This window comes from Sapajus apella, unplaced genomic scaffold (assembly GCF_009761245.1).
Source record: "Sapajus apella isolate SASKATOON/1434 unplaced genomic scaffold, GSC_monkey_1.0 scaffold121, whole genome shotgun sequence".
NCBI classification, from domain to species: Eukaryota; Metazoa; Chordata; class Mammalia; order Primates; family Cebidae; genus Sapajus; species Sapajus apella.
In genome coordinates this window covers 4,297,548-4,316,838 of record NW_022437061.1, presented here as the reverse complement: position 1 = coordinate 4,316,838, position 19,291 = coordinate 4,297,548, and the positions used below count along the sequence as shown (strand labels likewise).

The window sequence follows — 19,291 nt, the reverse complement described above, 5'->3', positions numbered from 1 at the left end:
TACAGCTCTGTTGCTGATATTCTGCTTGGACCACATCAGTGTGCTGATGGTCTGCATGGACAGGTGGGGACGGGTGCAGGGAATATAACTCAGTCAATACTCAGACCCTCAGCTGAGGCCGCAAAGGGCAGCATTCTACATCAGGGGAGTCTCATGAAAGGGTAAAGTTGGGGTTGCACAGAACACATCCCAGTTCAAATTCCTCTGACATGCCTCTCCTAGACTATGACGCATGGTATAGTACCATTAATCATCTCCAGAAAAGCACTCTGGAAAGGAGCTACTTGGGGAGAGGAGCAAGAAAGAGAACATGCAACAAGCATGGTGGAAGTAAAGCAGGAAGTCGATTTGGTAATCCTTATTCCCTATTCCCACAAAACATCAGAGAAAGGAGCACGGTCAAGTAGGCACTCTAAAAGGTCATATATACATGCGCTATTACAGCAGGAAACAGTACTGGACCTGCAGCCAGGACACCTGGCACCAGGCCCTCTCTGTATCACTATAAGTCATTTTCATGTTCTGGGCTCCTGTTTCCTCACATGTAAATTGAGGAGGTTCGTACAGATGAGCTTGAGGGTCCCTTTACCTTTAACAGTTGATGACCCAGAGGTAAAAACCAGGAGGAGGGCATACACAGCAAATCCCGAGTGAGAAGACATGATCTGCATACCTACATCAACAAGGGATGAGGACGTGCTACAGCAGGCTCCGAGGTGGAATCTGCGTAGAATAAAAGACAGCTTCTGACCTCCAGTCTTGTTGGGGAGGCACACACAAGATTTACAGCTGGATCAACCTGGGTTCTAATCTAACTTCTACCAGTTTCTGCCCACTATTCTCTCTGAACCTCAGGACCTCATCTGTAAAAAGGGGACAAAGTATTATCTACCTTGTGCTGTAATAACCACTACAAGACAGACCCTATCACTGTTCAGTCCAAGTGATCTACATGAGGGAGACGGACGTGGAGAGGCACCATGGGGAGGGTGACAGGATGGTGGTATCATGATGGGTTTTTTAATTCCTAAAAAAAGGCAACTACAAATTGTCCAAAGCATTTGGGGAGGAATATAAATATTTAAATCCATGGCTGGGGGGGTTCAAATAAGAACAGGAGACATAAGACATTATCTGAGCTCCTTGGGAACAGACTAGCATAGAGGACCCAGTGATTGATGTAAAAGAAAGGGTTCCTCAAGGTCAAGGATGACAGATTAACCTAGCGGAGCAGTCTAGAGGCCGCCTCTCCCTGGCAGGAGTCACAGGCACTAGGCAGGGATGGCGGTTGGCAAATGCATCTTCATGGCTGTTTGTAAAACAGAATGAGTTTGAGCCTAATTTTTTTCAGCCCCTGAGTCCTTCCTACCACAGGCTTTGCAGTAAGAGACCCCTCCCCTTCTGTAAGCGGGTGAGGTGAAGGGACTCTGGCTCAGGAAGGTATCTGGGGGTCCCAATGTAGTCTGTAGGAGCCAGGGTCCTGTTTCCCATCTATATGCAAATAAGTTGCTCCAGCCCTAGACCTGCCTAAAGGAGTGGACATTAAAAATGTAAATGGAGATTGTCATTCATTGGGGAAAAATGGGTCCCTTGCTAAATTTGGCATCCGCTGAGGAATCTTAGCAAAAATGAACTCACCGCCTTGTTTGTGAGGGAGGCCTAATCCTTACTTTGCCCAAGAGGATTATTGGGTCTTAGAAAGAAGCACATGCACTTTTTTTAAGCTCGTGCCAACTGCATTTGTGTCTGTAATATCCACGATTCGTTCTGCTTTTTAGGGTATATAATAGACATTCCATGCTGTTTAAATGCCTCCGAATATCAAACCTAAATGTTTCCAACCTTTGCTATCGCCCAAAGGGGGATTCTGCACCTAAGCTTTTCCCAGCTGTTGCTTTATATTCTCTGGGTGCACAATTTATATGGACATCAGGTACCAAACTATAGCCCATTTGTGGAAAAGTAATGGTTTACAGCTTACAGTAGACCTTTTCAAGGTGTTTGCGACCATAGCTCCATGGGCTGATTTTCTACATATCACCTTCATTTTTCCTTACTCTTCGTTACCACAGGGTAGTGTCACAAAGGCTGGAAATCTTTTTTTCCTCTTCCTGTATGTTCCTACTCACCCCCAGCACTTTCCTGTGCTCGCCAGGGGAATTCTGAACCCACTGACATATACTGCAAAGCAGGACTGATAAAATTTATGTCCTCAGTTGAGCATGACATTCTCAAAACATTTTAAAACATTACAATTGGCACCTGTGCTGGCTGTACAACATGCAAAATATTTTTACATAACAAATTCAGTCTTTACAGCAACCCTATGAAGTGCTGTCCTCATTTCACAGAAAAAGAAATTGAGGCAAAAGTAACTTAAAGATCACAAAGGAAGGGGTAAAGCTTGGACCCAACCTATTACAAGGCTCCAGAGTGTGCCCTTAACTGCCTTCTCCCACAATCGCATCACTTAAGGGTTTAGTTAGATACCTATAGGGCTACAAGATCTCTGAAAACAGATTTGCCTTGTTCCAGGAAGAGCATAGCAATTCTTCCAATATTGAATTCCTCAGGAGTGATGATTTTCGGGGCTTTCTACTAGGAACTGCCTTCCCTCACCCTCACCACCAGGGCTGCTTAATTTCCACCCGTTAATTCCAAGTCATGCCTCAACTCTGGGGTCCACCAGACTCTAAATGAGAAGAAATTTAAGAAGCTTCCAAATAGTACATCAGGAAATAGCTTCAAGACAAACTCGCAGGGCAGGGTATGAAGCCTGTAATCCCAGTGATTTGGGGGGCCAAGGTGGGAGGATCACTTGAGGCCAGGAATTTGAGACCAGCCTGGGCAACACAATGAGACCTTATCTCTTTAAAAAAATAAATCTTTTTTTTTTTTTTTTTATTGGGGGACAGGATTGGCTCTGTCGCCCCGGGTGGGGTGCAGTGGTGTGATCTCACCTCACTGCAACCTCTGTCTCCTGGGTCAAGTGATTCTCCTGCCTCAGCCTCCTGAGTAGCTGGGATTACAGGCGCCCACCGCCACGCCCGGCTAATTTTGTATTTTTGGTAGAGACGGGGTTTCACCAGGTTGGTCAGGCTGGTCTCAAACTCCTGATCTTGTTATCCACCCGTCTCGGCCTCCCAAAGTGCTGGGATTACAGGCATGAGCCACCGTGCCTGGCCCAAAAAACATTTTTTAAATAGCTGGGTGCCGTGGCATGTGCCTACAGTCCTAGCTACTCAGGAAGCTGAGGTGGGAGGATAGTTTGAGCCCAGCAGTTTGAGGCTTCAGTGAAATATGATTGCACCACTACACCCCACTTGGGCAACAGAACAAGACCCTGTCTCTTATAAAAACAACAATAACAACAACAACGAAAACCTCTCAGCTAGTTTTGTTCTCATCTTGAGCCTCAAATCCCAGTGCTATCCCCCAGTTCCCAGAGCCTGCCTGGTCTTCCAGGCTGAACGTGAAAACACGCCTTTGATGCCAATTCTTTCCAGACTGGAGCCTGCCCTTGTAATGGTGACTGACTCAAGAACAGATGGTACTGGGAACAGAATCCGAGCGGAAAGCAGGTAGGGAAGTGAGTGATCATTTTTATCTGCCCAGGCAGAGTAGCCCCTTCCCCCTCACCGGGCATTCGCACATGGAAAGGTGACCTCAGGGAGGAGTTTGGCAGATCAGGGACAGCCAGGCCAGGCCAGCCTATGGCAGGACATTTCCTGTGAGCGGTCCACCACCCCTTTTGTCCTCTCCCATGTCCCCTCCCACTGCAACCCTGATATGTCAAGCCTGGGAAAGGTACAGAATCCATGACAAAGAGAAGGTACTGGACTGTGACCCCATTTCACGAATCCAGCTGCAGATCAATGGCCTCCGCCCCGGCCAGACCTGGCTCAGTAGGGGAGGCAGCCTCCTCTCACTATCACATTCCAGCTGCCAGTAGTGAGGAGGTAACCATGGGAACCGACACAAAGGGCTTAATGTTAGAGGGAAAGAGGCTGGAGGCAATGGTGAAGAGGCTGAGAGGGACTTCAAGTGACAGTCCTGCAATTCTCCTAACTTCAACCATGTGCATCTATTGTGAGTCAAACTAAAAGAGTGAAGTGGAGCTTTTGCACAGCAAAGCAGCCTGGCACAAGGCCTTGAGAGTGTCAGGGACAACCAGAGAGCTAAGATCCTTGTAGGTTCTTCTTCTAGCTTTCTTTTCTCCCCATCAGAGAACACAATCCTAATAATTTCATTCACCAGTCACTTTGGCCCAAGATAATATGGCTCATTTGGATGGACAGAATTGATACACAGTGGCACTCCTTCATATACAGGGCTGCAAGCAACACTTTGTATAGGGGCTTCTTTCTGCACTATCTAGTTTCAGTCCAGTGTCTCCAAAGGTCTTTGCATGCTGAGTGGCTTCTTCAATGGGTCTGGAAATAGACCAGCCTGGCACCACTTGAGTGGCTGAGGAATGGTCCTGAGATTCTGCCTGCCTAGCTAACCCCACACTGCAGTGGAGAGGCTTTGATGCCAGGACCAATAATCCAGAGTATGTTGCACAACATTCAGGACTTTGGGGGAGAAATTAAGCGAAAAGTCTCATATAGGAATAGGTCATAGGATCCATATTTATTTAACTACATTTTCCCCCGGGCATCTACACATTATTTTAATAAGCTGGCCAAGGTAACTTCATCTTCATTAAATCAGTAGGGTTTTCAACTTGCCACTTGGAACTTATTTAAAGTTTTAGCTCAAGGTTCTTCAGAATCTGGGAGTTGAGAAAATACCAATGGAAACATGAAATATCCAGGTTCAATGGCAGACTTTTCTTCTTACTGTAACAGTGCTCTGAGAGCATATTTCTTACCTTGCTATTTTTTTTTTTGGAGACCAAAAAAATACTGCATCTATGTCAATCCCTACATAGACCGCACAAAGCATAGGTCGAATTCTACTAGGCAGCCATGATTCTCCATGTGTTTGTTCACTTCCTAATTGGAGTCACTGGGGGTAAGGAGTGAAGGACAATGTCAGGAGTGGGCCACCTGATAGGTGGACTTTTGAGGGGCTGGGAAAAGACAATGACATGTTCATTAGGGCCTCTCCAACAAGCATCCCACAAACCCCCAAAGATGGTAGACCCATGAACGGTTTAAGAACATATTCAAAGAGTCAACCATCCCCCACCACCAATATTAATCTGCATGCAGCCATAAGTGGGGCGCTAGTTCCACTTACCGGGATAAAACAATTTTCTCTAAAAGGGAAAGATAGTTGACATCTATTATGGACCTCATCCATTAACTGACAGGATGGTACTGGGTACTAACCATGGCACCTCCATGCCCTCAACAAGTTATTTAATCTGTGTTTTTGGTTTCCTGACCTTTAAAAAGCGATAGTAATAGTGCTTGTCTCATAGGAGAGTGAGGAAGATAAAATCAGCCAACACAAAAAGTATTAGACAGTGCTTGACTCCTAGTAAGTACTCAACAAATGTTAGGAATTAACACCTACCAGATGCCAGCCTAGTTATATTTACATGTATTCTGTCACTTAATCCTTATGACAGCCTTAGCCTAATAAATATTAATAACTCTCTGGGGTATCATTATCACCATTTTGCAGATGAGGAAACAGCAGCTTAAAGGACTCTCCAAATTACTAGTAAAGCAGAGCTCAGATTCAAATGTAGGTCATTCTGCTTGCGCAGTCTCTGACCTTTCCACTGTACTCAACTGCCTTTACATAGATCATTTTGTTTTTGCTGTTTTTAGTAAAGAATAACAAGTGAAGCTTTGGCAAGAAATGCCAATGTTTAAGAAAATAACATCAAGTTACAGGATTTTAAACTTCCACTGTAAGCAGGAGGCTTTTAAAACAAACAACAAAACACACATAAACACAAAAAACAAACGAACAGACTAGCCTGAGACAGACCTCTCTGCTCTGAGAAAAATTCCAAGAGAAATGTGTACACATTCACAACTTGCGGCTGGAGTGTCTATGAACCCTTGAGTGTACAATGTCTTATTATCCATCATTGAATTCCCGGAAGCTAATGCGTCCTCAGTAAATTTTTGACAAATGTTTACTAAATGAATTAAACCAACCCAACAAACAAAATGCCTCACTTGGAGTTGGCAATACATATAACATCTTTCCCAAATGTTGAACTTAAATCAAATTATTGAATCTTAATAAACTATTATCAATTTACCACTCTGTCCAAAGCATTTTGCTGAAAATTTAAGTTATATAATTTGTCCTTTTTTAAAAAAGCATGAATTAATTTTGATAGAGTGATCGAGTTTCCTTTCAACCTACTTTTTTTTTTTTTTTTTTTTTTTAAGACAGAGTTTTGCTCTTGTACCCCAGGCTGAAGTGCAGTGGCACGATCTTGGCTCACTGCAACCTCCACCTCCCAAGTTCAAGCGATTCTCCAGCCTCGGCCTCCTGAGTAGCTGGAATTACAGGCATGCATCACCATGCCCAGCTAATTTTTGCACTTTTAGTAGAGACGGGATTCCATCATTGTTAGTCAGACTGGTCTTGAACTCCGAACCTCAGGTGATCTACCCATCTTGGCCTCCCAAAGTGCAGGGATTACATGAGCCACCACACCTGGCCTCAACCTACACCTTTGGGTAGAGAATATACTATGTTAAACTTTCACCTGTATTCCCAGAAGACGTTGTGAGCTTCATCTGGGAGCTCAGCTTTGGCAATTATCATTAAATCACTCCTCAGGAAAAAAAAAAAAAAAAGTTTGCCTAGTGGGTATTTCCTCTCTTTGGAGTTTACTTCTGCTGGCAAAACCAAACCCCAGTAGTATTTTGATCATGTACCTAAGAACTTCACATTTAAAATCCCCACAACCTTAAAAAAGGACTCATCAAAATGAAGATATGCATAGTAATAATGGTAAGGACACCAGTTAATATGTTATAAGCTCCTTAATAATCTTAAATGATATGGCTTTTACAAAAGTGTAAATACTTTTTCATCAACTCCAAAATTATGTATTATATTTATCACAGTGCATGGGAACAGTAGTTGACATTTACTCTGTTCTTACTAAGCTAAGTACCTTTAGTCATTAACTCAATTTTTGCAACAACCCTATGAAGATGTTCTATTATTGTCCAATGTCCTGCAGTTCTGGGGCATTTATTTAATAACTTGCCCAAGGTAACATAGGCCTAGAGGCAGATGTGGGATGTGTACTCTTGTCTAACTCTAGAACCTAAATTTTTCTTTTAATTCAGGGAATGCTTTGCATACAATAAAATGCACAGGTCTTAGGTGTTCAGTTCTATGGGGGTGGATACTTGTGTATACCTATGCAACCAGAAACAGAAACAAATTATAAAACATTTCCATCATTCCAGAAAATCCCTTATCTCTTTCTAGTCAATCCCTACCCTCTGGCAACCACTGACTTCTGTCATAGATTAGTTCTGCCTATTCTAGCACTTCATGAATAAAATTGCTTATTACTATTTTGTATCTGGCTTCTTTCAGGTAACATGATGCTGTTGAGACTCATCCAGGTTTTTGTATCAAGAGCTCATTCCCGTTGATTGCTGAGTGGTATTGCATTGTATGAAAGTGCCACTGTTTCTTTACCCATTTTCCTGTTGATAGATGTAAGGTTGTTTCCAGGTATTGGTAATAAGGTTGCTGTGAACATTCTGTACAAGTCATCTGTGGACATTTGTTTTCACCTATCTTGGGTAAATACCTAGGCGTGGAAATGCTGGGTCATAGGTTGGTGTATGTTTAACTTTACAGCAAACTTAATTTCTTAATCCCTGCACCCTAAACCTTCCGAATGGCACTAGCTTATTAACATGTTTTATTTTGCCTCTTACGAGTTCCCTGAGGGCAGGGAATTCATCGCCAGTTCCTGGGATGCCTCCCACACAGTAAATGATTGCTGAGTAAATGAATGACCATTGTTCATGCCCCTATTCCTTGTTTAGGTGTTACAACAGCATAAGAAAACTAGTTTTTCACATGCATGAAGAAATCCCGCAAGCTGAAAGCTGTGAAACGGAGGCACTGCTCATTCAGGCAAGGTGAAGTCTGCCCGGCCACGAGCCTCTATCTCCCAATCTTCTTTCTGACATGACCTTCCCTAGAAAGTGAACCCCTCTCAGTAATCCTGCAGGAGAAACATCTCCTGTTCAAGTGATACTACGGAAGGGGAGGAAGGTGTCAAGGCAATTGAGGTCACACAGTGGTTAGAATTACAGGATACTTCTGTCAAACAGGAGAGGAGAGGAAGCAGCAACCCATGAAATCCTGACCTTCTTGAAGTCACCAGCAAAACCTCAGCACTGCTGGGGTCCAGAGAAACATACTCGAACAGAACTTACAAGAATACTTGGTTTTGGCCAAAGGACTATATGGGTTCTACATGAAAAGGGAAAGCAAGAATAAACATTGAAGAGACAGTTGATGTTTTTAAAATGTAACCAGATTTTTTTTTTTTTTTCTTGAGACTGAGTTTCACTCTTGTTACCCAGGCTGGAGTCCAATGGCGTGATCTCGGCTCACCGCAACCTCTGTCTCCTGGGTTCAAGCAATTCTCCTGCCTCAGCCTCCTGAGTAGCTGGGATTACAGGCACGCACCACCATGCCCAGCTAATGTTTTGTATAAAAATGTAACCAGATTTAACACATAAGACAGGATTCTAAAAATAACACTAGGTTAAAAGTGAAGAAAGCTCAGACACACTCCTCACACACACCCTGCTCACCTTGGAGGCAAAACTTTTAATTTCCATGAATCAGTTCACTTACTCTAAAATCAAAGAATTTATACTGTGATTCACCTATACTTTCCTAGAAAACAACTAAATCGTTGTTGATTTTCTATCTATAAAAGAAAAGGATTGGTAAGTCCTAAGAATAATTTAACATATCAGTTACCAAAGGATGACTTTTGTCTCACATAAATCAAAACAGGGCTTCACCTTCTACTGGGCTCAGGTACTTTTGGCAATCTTAATTTGCTTTGGTCCCAGGTCAAAATTGAGGAATTCTAAACAAATTTTAGAATTCCTCAATTTTGAAGTTCAGACTGGTGACCTCGTATTCCTTTATCCAGACAGTACTGCACTGAAGTCATCCTAGGCAGATGGATGTTTATCCTATTCTTAAAATCTCCAGGGAAGTGAATTCTCTACAACATCCCTTAGTAACCTTCTCCAGGGTTTTATCAAATGTATGGTGAAGAAGTTCTGATGTAGAAGCCAATAAACATATTAACTATATGAGCCAAGCTACAAGCACTGGAAAGGGGAATGTGTTTGGGCACTTCGTCTTAATGGCAGAGAGATGTATTTACAAAATAGGTTGTACAAACAGAAACCATTTGCCGGGAGCAGATGTGGGAAGTTGATTCAAGAGAAACTGCCACAATAAATTCTGTTCCAACTCATGAGCAATGTGAATAAGTTATTGTTGGTTATAACATTTTTTTAAAGTAAGTTTATTTCCTTGTCAATCCCTAGCTTTCGTTACTAAACCAGAATTGTGAGCAATGGAGAAAAAAAAAAAGTCCATAGCTGCCAAGTTTTCAAATGACTGGGATTCTGTGAAAAACCAGGTCTTAGCAAACAAAACATATATGCTGTGATAACAGTTTATTTCTTTCTCTGTATATTACACCTTTTCTGCAACGATTGTGTAATATTTCTAAAACTAGGGAAAAAAAAAGATAACCAACACAATAAATTTAAATTGTAAATCAACTTCTGGTGGAAAGATCTAGCCATATATCCAACCAAGGTGCTTTTAACTGGAAATGGACATTTAACTAGGCTTTAAAACCACTAATTAAAAACAGAAAATGCACAGAACTCTCTCTAGGAGACTCTGTGCTAGGACTTCCTGTTGCCCCCCCCCCCCCCCCCCCCATATCACAGCAATCTCTCCATGGAGACGATCCGCTTGCAGGCACCCATTTGCTCCCAGTACAGAAGCTCCGGTGCACACAGTGCGCCACAACAACGTTACGATTTAAAAGGAGAGGAGAGAAACGTAATGCCAAAATACACCCGAGAGGAAAAGAAACATATCCCATCTCCACAACGTGCTCCAGGTGTTGAAATTTTGTAGCCACTCCCCTGCCCCACCAGCAAAACTTTTATCCCTCTGGCAATTCGGTATAATTTCATTTTCATGATTTAAGTGTTGCTACAGAACAGGGAACACACTATTTAAATAACTGTCTTAGGAGCTGGAGCCAGTGGCGGTTGGGGATAGGCGTGCCCCTCAACGCACTTTAAGGAGCCTTTCCTACAGAAACAAATCCAGTAAAATTAAGAAAGGCAAAGCGTTCTCAACTCAGCAGGGGCCCTGGTGTGAAGCAATTTATCAAAATTAAAATATTTCACAGATCATTTCTTCCGAAAAGTTTTCATGCTGTCAATAATCAACAATTCTTCTCCTCTTGGAGTGGCAGCTGCTTACTCTCTAATAAAAAGCCGAGGCCTAGGAGCGTCCGGAGACCCTCGGAGCACGCCTCCTGCCCCCGTCAGCCGGGGTGCGGGCCGCGAAAGCCAGCCCTGGGGGAGCTACCCGCGAGACAGGGCTTTCCAGCGTCGCCGCAAAGCCCGAAATAGACGCGCTCCAGAAAGCAGCCGGCCGGCCCCCGCCCCCCTCTCCGTGCCCCGCCGCCCCCCGCACTCACCATCGCCGCTTGCCTCGCGGCCGCCGCCCCCGCACTGCGCGGGGCTTCAGGCCGACGCCAAGTTCAAACTTCGCCGCTGCTCAGAGGAGGCGGCGCGGGGCATCGCCGGCGGGGCCCAGCGCGCTCAACAATGGGCAGCCCGGCCGCGCCCCGCGCCACCGCGCCCCGGCTACGGCGGCACGGCGGGCCGGGGGCGCGCGGCTGGAGGACACCGGTCCCGCGCCGGCTGCCGAAGGTGCAGGGCGTTCGCCCGCCTCGCCTCGCCTCGCCTCCCGCCCGCGCCCGCGCAGTCCGCCCAGCGCCCGCCGCACCCGAGGGGCCGCGCTGGCTCGGCGCTCGCTCGCCACCAGGTAATCCCACAGGAAGCCTCCGGGATTGGCCCGGGCGCTCAGGACCGGATTTGCATTTCAATGGCAAAGAAGGCTCCCTAAGGTTTGAAAACGGATTCTGGGTGGAAGCGTCGCGCTCCACTCGCCCCTCCGCGGTCCTCGGGTCCTCGCGGTACTGAGGGGACCGAAGCACACACTCAGTCCCTCTGCTCATTCAATCAGAAAGGTGTCTTAATTACCCTCCCCCATTGTGAAATGCAGAGGAATCCAAAAGCAAAATATCAACTTTAAGAAGCCCGCGCTCGCTTTTCAGAGGCTATACAGTTAGTAATTGATCAAATGAAGCATGAATGAAGCAAGGTAAAAAGTTCACAGCTTAAAAAAAAAAAGCTCGCATTACAAGGAAAATAACATCCTTTTTCTCAGCTTCCCCTCTTCTCAGCCTAAGTCACAGCAGAGATGCAGGTGGTGGCGAGTGCCGCTGAAGCCTCCGTTCCTGGCCTGTTTTTGTTTCCATGAGCATCGTCTCTGATTAGACAAGAGACGTGATTATTTCGGTCGTCATGACTGTAATTTCGGGAGATTTTTGATTCAGCTTTGCACACTTTGGTATTTTAGAAAATATATCTATTTGCATTTCTTTTGCATTTATGATATGGGCATCCAGTTAATATTTTAAAGGAAGGGATGGTGCTAGTTTAAGTTTCAATGTTTCTTCAAAGATTCTTCCAGCCTCTTTCAACGGAGGTAGGATTTTTTTCCCCCCTCAGTCATCTTAGTTGCTCTCATGGCTCATCTCCAGAGATGAAAGTAACAGTAAGGCTTGAAATTGGCTTTATTCTAATTCAAGCAGAAACCTTGTTGTTAAATGTCCAGGTTCTGTATTTAAGGTAATAAATATGCATATAGACACAGAGAAGAACTCGGTAGGTAGGAAATAGAAACCTCCCTTACCGAACAGCTGATACAACATTTGCCTTTACTTGGCTGTGCTCTTATATCCTGGCAGAATGCAGGAGCATTAGCAGCCACAGCAACCACTGAATAAACCTCTTTACTGAAATCTTCATGGACAGGCTCCTCCTCCCCCCATAAAGTATTATCCTCCTTAAAATTGTATTTTGTTTTACCTACGGGTATCACAAGCAGCTACCAACACATACACACCTGTCACTCAGTCATGGGGAAACCACAAACATTGTTACTAGGGGTTGGAAGCAAAGAGGTTAATACGGTTTGTTCTATGTCCTGATGTCCTGTGGGAATCCTGTTTGGGGGAAAAGGAGGTGATGTTCAGAACTTAAGCTTTGAAGACGTGGTCAGCCCTTGCAGTTTGTAATACACATTGCTTCTGCTACTGGTGTGGGGTGGAATAAGAAGTATTAGGTGGAGAACACAGCAGCTCTGTGGGCGGAATAGATAAGGCCTCCTCTCCTGCTGCTGCTTTATCTTGCTTTCTAAGTGCTCTGGGTCAGGTGAAATCTCTAAAGGGTGGACCAGATCTCTCTACTTCTGTGTGAAACATCACTTTAAATTGGTGATTAAAAACACACTTTGTGCCCAAATCTCACCTCCCACATAGCATGAATGTTATACCAGTGAAATTCATCACTATGACCAGAGGTCCCTGGGCTTCCTTTGTAACATAGATTCTGGAAAAACACGTTTAACTTGTATCTGCAATGTAAAGGCATCATCAGATATTTTTAGATGGAAGCAAACAGCTTGTCTCATGGGATCAAAAGTAAGACACGAAGAAATTTCAGCAACAATACAAAATTATGCTAATGTCTCTCTGCGTGAGCTGGGGGTTAGTTTCCTCACCTGCTGCTTCAGTTCTCCTTCGGCAAAGTGGTCTGTGCCTTCCTTCACAAGACAAAGGAATGACCTAAAATAGTTACACATATCAAGTGTGTGTGTGTGTGTGTGTGTGTGTATGTGTATGTGTAAACTCCCAGCCACTGTTAAAGATGTTCTCTGTAAAATCACTCTGCCCTTTAGTTCCTGTATTGAGACTGCTTTCAGAAATGATACATCACATTAGAATCCAAAGCATTTTACTTTTGTTTACATCAAATATATTAATGAAGAAATAAAGCTTTAACAATGCTAAAATATTTTGTGAGAAAGTTACACGTAGGAAAAAAGTACACAGCCTGTCTTAGAAAGGGTTCCAGTCTGGAACTTATAATTTGTACATTTTTTTCTTTTGTTTAAAAGTTATTTTGTTTTAAACATTTTAATGGACACGATTCACATGCCATTAACATTTACCCTTTTGACAAGGCATGAGGCTATCGTTTTTTGCTCCCTTTCCTTCCCAAAGCCACCTGTGGTGCTGGAGTGGGTTGTGGGCAGGAAAGACCAGAGAGACTGGAATAAATCCCCAACATGGTAGAGCAGCACAGCACCCACCTGTATAGAGATACACCAGGACGAGGCATGCAAGCTCCCCCAGGTGATCCTGAGTCAAAAACGGAGTTGGTGGCAGAACCCACCACACTGGCAGCCAGAACAGCACTTATGCCAAGTCAGTTTCCTCCCTTCTCTCTTAAGCATTTCAACCTACAAATCCAAATTTCAGTGTGAGATAAATATAATAACCTGTAAAATATATTTAAAACCACATCAAATTAGAGTATGCTAATTGAGGATCTATTATAATTCAGAAGGGTCTGATTCATATTATATACATGTAGATACTTAGAAATTTGTTTTTCACCACAGTTGATTAGCTAGGTGAGAATGAGTATCTTTTTCAGATAAAAAGCTCTAGAAATTTAGGATTACTGTCATACAGCTCTAAATTCTAGATTCAGTACTTATTCTTTGAATATTTCATCTTGTCTAATACATTTTCAATTTAAGTCTAATACATTTAATTAATTGCATATTTTTAAAGACTACATCTAGAAATCATTACGTATTTGGGTTCTAAATTTATTCACAAGTTTAGCTTCTTTTATATATTATGATAATTTGGTTTTGTAACATATGTTATACTTTAAAATATTAAACTAAATTTCACTTAGAAATAGTTTATGAGGCTGGGCTCATGCCTGTAATCCCAGCACTTTGGGAGGCTGAGTTGGGAGGATCGCTAGAGATCAGCCTGGGCAACATAGGGAGATGCCATCTCTACAAAAATAAAAAATAAAAAAATTAGCCAGGCATGATGGCATGCACCTGTGGTCCTAGCTATTAATAATAGGGAAGCTGAGGCAGGAGGATCATTTGCGCCTAGGAGTTCGAAGCTACAGTGAGCTAGGACCGTGTCACTGCACTCCAGTGTAAGCAAGACCCTGCCTCTAAAAAAGAAAAGTCTATGATTACTTTCTTCTATACTTTTATTTTATTTTGAGAAGGAGTCTCGCTCTGTCTCCCAGGCTGGAGTGCGGTGGTGCAATCTTACCTCACTGCAACCTCTGCCTCCCTGGTTCAAGTGATTCTCCTGCCTTAGCCTCCTGGGTAGCTAGGATTACAGGCATGCACCACCACACCCAGCTAATTTTGTATTTTTAGTAGAGATGGGGTTTTTCCATGTTGGTCAGGCTGGTCTCGAACTCATAACCTCAGGTGATCCACCTGCCTCAGCCTCTCAAAGTGCTGGGATTACAAGCATGAGCTACTGGACCCAGCCTATACTTTAAAATATTACTGCCGGGCGCAGTGGCTCACGCCTGTAATCCCAGCACTTTGGGAGGCTGAGGTGGGTGGATTACCTGAGGTCAGGAGTTCAAGACCAGCCTGACCAATATGGTGAAACCCCATCTTTAAAAAAAAAAAAAGAAAATTAAAAAAATATATATTACTAAATTTTACTTAGAAATAGGCCAACATTATTTCTTACCAATTCAGTTTGTCATTCCTTCTATTATTCCAACTAAATAAAGCTTTGATGTGAAAAACAATTATTTGAAACATAAGAATCTTTGCTAAATATTAACTCTTTCTTGCCATAGTCATACAATAAGTTCCCTGGTTCATCTATACCAAGCTTGTCCAACCCCCAGCTTGCAGGCCATATGCAGACCAGAATGGCTTTGAATGTCATCTAGCACAAATTCAAAAACTTTCTTAAAATATTATGAGATTTTTTCTGTGATTTTTTTCTGTTTGCTTTTTAGCTCATCACCTACCATTAGTGTTAGAGTAGTTTATGTGTGGCCCAAGACAAATCTTCTTCTTCCAGTGTGGGCCAGAGAAACCAAAAGATTGGACACCCCTATTCTATACTGCTCTTTTTAATGTTGACACCTTAGAGAAATAATGTCTATGTATATGTTGAAAGTCAGTTTTAGGAACTGATGATCAATATAAACCACATATATAATGACCAATATAAACCACACACTACCAAGAAAGAATACACTTGAAATATAGGTGGTTTGCTTAAGAAAGAAAATATTAGGAAGAACAAATGATGTGCTGCTTTCTCAAATGGGTGTTGTGGTTTAGTGTGAACAATATATAACTTCTAGCATAATATTCACTTTAATAAATATTTTGGGTTTTTGGAACCCCTCACAACAAAATGAAAAACTATCCTAGATAGTTTTAGTGAACAACCATCCTAGATGTCCTAGAACAAATAAGGTGCTAAAATCAAAATGTTAAGGAAATGCATTCAAGACCACGCCAACCCCTTAGAAATGATTTATTTCATGTAATGAACATGAAGGAGGAAAACTCTATAATTACTCTCAGCATCTCAGAGTTACTTTGTCTTTTCAAATACCTTTTAACCTCTCTACCACAGTATTTTCCTTTAAATAGGCCAGTGAGCCCCCAGATCCTGTGAGCTGACACCTGTCTCACCCTCTCTCTGGACTAAAGGCCTCTTCTGTTGGTAGCTGATTCACAGTGACCAAAGCACCTCCAGATTTCCTGTTGTTCTTTATAGCCCCAGGACTAGGTGCCCAAGTAAAGGCCTTAATGCATCCTGGCTATTATCCTGAAAGCTATGTAGAATAGTGCACAGGTGAGAACCCAAAGAAAAGTGAGAGGAGGACTAGGTAGGTGTTCATTTAGGAATTCATTTACTATCTGTGCCACTACCAAAGTATGTTGGCACAGCAGTCAACTATAATGCATGTGGTTTGGTAGATCAGATTCTGGAGCCTGTATCAAACCTGTATAGGTTTAAACAGAGGCAGAAAGGTTAGGAAAGAACAGAGCAACAATACTAGCAGAATGAGACTTGCAGGGATAGCCTCGGAAAGTGAAGGTAGCCAGCAAATTCTTGTCCTTATGGAGATACAGGACACAAAGGACCCTGTCAATGCTATGGGGGTCACTGGTTAAATAACAATCACTCAGGTCAGCAGCCCCAAGTCATTAAGGAGACAAGAATTGACAACATTCTCTTTGGGAAGTCTTGGTTGAAAGACTAGAAATGCATCCTGTAATGGAAGAAACCAAAATGTTCACGTAGAAAATGGTTAAATTAATTGCAAAGCATATTATGCAGCATTTATAGTGAAAGAGGGGGTTCCTATATGCGTTGACATGGAGAGATGTCCACATTATCTAGTGAAAAAGCTTCCCATTTGCTGTCTACATCCACCATTACATACAAAATTTATATGTTTTATAAATATCAAGAAAAACTTCATGGAGGAAATGCTAAATTATTCTTGCAGAGTGGTACTGCAGGGAAAAAATTCTGGGGGATAAATAAAAATGTATCATTTGTTTTAAGTACTTCTGTAGAGTTTGAGGATTTTTTTAAAAACAAGAACTATGATTTACTCTTTGAATTACATTTGTATATGAACATTTTAATAACTTCAAAAAGCATCCTGGGTTCTGAAGTAGTTCCATCAAATAAGTTAATTTTGGTTAACTGAATATTTTACTTTCTGCCCACCCTCTTCTGTTTGTTATGCTGAGGCATAAGACAACCCAATAAAAAAGTTGAGAGTCAAAACTCAAACTGAACTGTCGCTCCTTGAGGATAAATGCAATTTCTCAAGAGCCTGGGTCCTCCAAGGCTAACTGAGAAAGTAAGAAGAAAAGGTCCAAAATGAAAAATAGAGAAGAGGAAGAGAGAGAGAGAAAAGAGATGGAGGAGGAATGGGGAAGAGAGAGAGAAAGAATGAGGGAAATACACTGGGGGGTGAAAGCAGGGAAGGAGGTCAGGAAACACACTGTAAGGAGAAAAAGCAAGCTTCTATGACAGTCTGTGTGAGAAGACAAATGTTACATAACCAAGGAAGAACACACACCAGGCTGTTGATATAAGTTATCTGGGAAAGGTGGGGCAGGGAAATGATTCACTTTACGGTTTCACTTATGTTGTGTTCTAGTTATCTGTTACAACATCAAATAAAAAAATTTAAAAGGCTGGGTGTGGTGGTTCATGCCTGTAATCCCAGCACTTTGGGAGGCCAAGGCGGGCGAATCATGAGGTCAGGAGTTCGAGACCAGTCTGACCAACATGGTGAAACCCCATTGCTACTAAAAATACAAAAATTAGCCAGGCCTGGTGATGCATGCCTGTAATCCCAGCTATTCAGGAGGCTGAGGCAGGAGAATCGCTTGAACCCAGGAATTGTGCCACTGCACTCCAGCCGGGTAGACAGAGCAAGACTCCTTGTCCAAAAAAAAAAAAAAAATTTAAAAATTAAAAAAAATAAAACACATGTATATAGATGATTATGAATAAGAAAAAAAAAAAACTAGTCAGCAAAACTACCTTGATTGTAACTTGGGCATGCAGCCTAAAATGTCTACCCTTCACCTACATTCATGGGCTAATATGATATTTGTTATCAGAAACTTTTACGTAATGCTGTAAAGCAAGGGCTTTCAGACAAAAGTTTAAAAGCTGTGAAGTTCCACAAGTTATCAGATTTATATGTCACCAGCATCTTGGATGGTACTGTCTAGAAAAATAAATAAAAACTATGACTACATTAACTGATAAAAACTGTCCACGCTGGTCACTGCTCACATATGCACATTTTCCTTACTTGTCATTGCCATGTCACCAACCACATTACACCCTTGTCTTTTCTGGAGACAAGGAATTAATTTCTATGCCTAGAATAATTTGACAGCATAATATAAGGAGAGCTCAGTGCTAGACATGATTTAGATAATACCATCAAACTTTTCATTCCATGTATATTTTAGCTGACAGAGTATCTATCATTCAGGAAGTTTCAAAATCGCTTAAGATAAGGGAATTTTTTCATTCTGCTTTTTTTTTTTCTTCTTATCTTCCTTTCTCTTTCCTTGACCCATTTCAATTCAACTGCCACCTACTGAGAACCTGTTATATGCCATGGAGAGGGATATCAAGATGGATGAGGTCCAAACCTAACTTCAAGGATGTAGTAAAAACCCCAGGTATCTAAAGAAATGATTTCAGTCCCATGTGCTAAGGGTGGTAGAGTGTGGTGGTCAAAAATGTGGACTGAATTCAAGATCTTGCCAGCTGGGGGTGAGGTCAGTTGATCTCATTAAGCTTCAGTTTTTCCCTTGTGAAAATGGTAATTACATCTCTACAGAAAGTTGTAATAAAAATTAATAGGAGATAATCATTGAGTATGTTTGTTTGGGGGCAAGGTAACTGAGATATTAACTGCTTACTCGTAACACTGAATTTCCCAGCAGGCTTCATCTTTCCTCCCCTAAGTGTCATTCATTGACCAAAGAAAAACATTGGAACACAACAGAACTTAGAGAACCAAAGAATCCAGGTGCCAGATTTAAGATGTGGAAGAACCCTCAATTAGAGCCAGTTTTTCTTCCCAGCAGATGTTACAGCTTTCTAGGACTGACGAAGAAAGGCAAGGAGAGCCAGAGGGAAAGTGGAGGGGAGTTAGGAGTCTTACGTGGGGCAAGATGGAAGCAGACAGAGTCGAGAGCACAAAGGATGTGGGCCCTGGTCCCAGGCAAGACTCTGGAGAGCTGGCTCAGTCCCAGAGTCCCTGCGAGCCCAGCAGGGAGGGGAAATCAAAGAAATGTCTGTGTGGTACACCTGGGCTGAAGAGAGCGTGCTGCCTTCCACCAACCTTTCCAGTCCAGAGTGGTTCAGGAGAGGCAAACTGTTTCTGGTAAGCCAACAGGGCATAGATTCCTAACCCATCTGAGAAGGCTGCAGATACAACATCCCGACACCAGATACCAACCATACATTAGCATGAGGAAATGGTGACAGGGATACCAAAGTTTTAATCTCAAATCTCACCCTGCCCAAAACACACACACACACACACACACACACACACACACACACACACACACA

At 42.6% G+C, this 19,291-nt stretch overlaps 1 protein-coding gene across 5 annotated transcripts in view; it reads right to left on the bottom strand.

Moving 5' to 3' along the window:
• Positions 1 to 19,291, bottom strand: part of SHROOM3 (shroom family member 3) — a 377,638-nt gene that overhangs the window by 87,475 nt on the left and 270,872 nt on the right. Inside the window, exon 1 of one of the 5 annotated variants that reach the window (XM_032261103.1) lies at positions 10,709 to 10,840. The exons of the other annotated variants lie outside the window; for them this stretch is intronic. The gene's annotated coding sequence lies outside the window, so the exon portion shown is untranslated. Of the gene's footprint in view, positions 1 to 10,708; positions 10,841 to 19,291 lie in introns of those variants that run through there. 5 annotated transcript variants of the gene reach the window in all.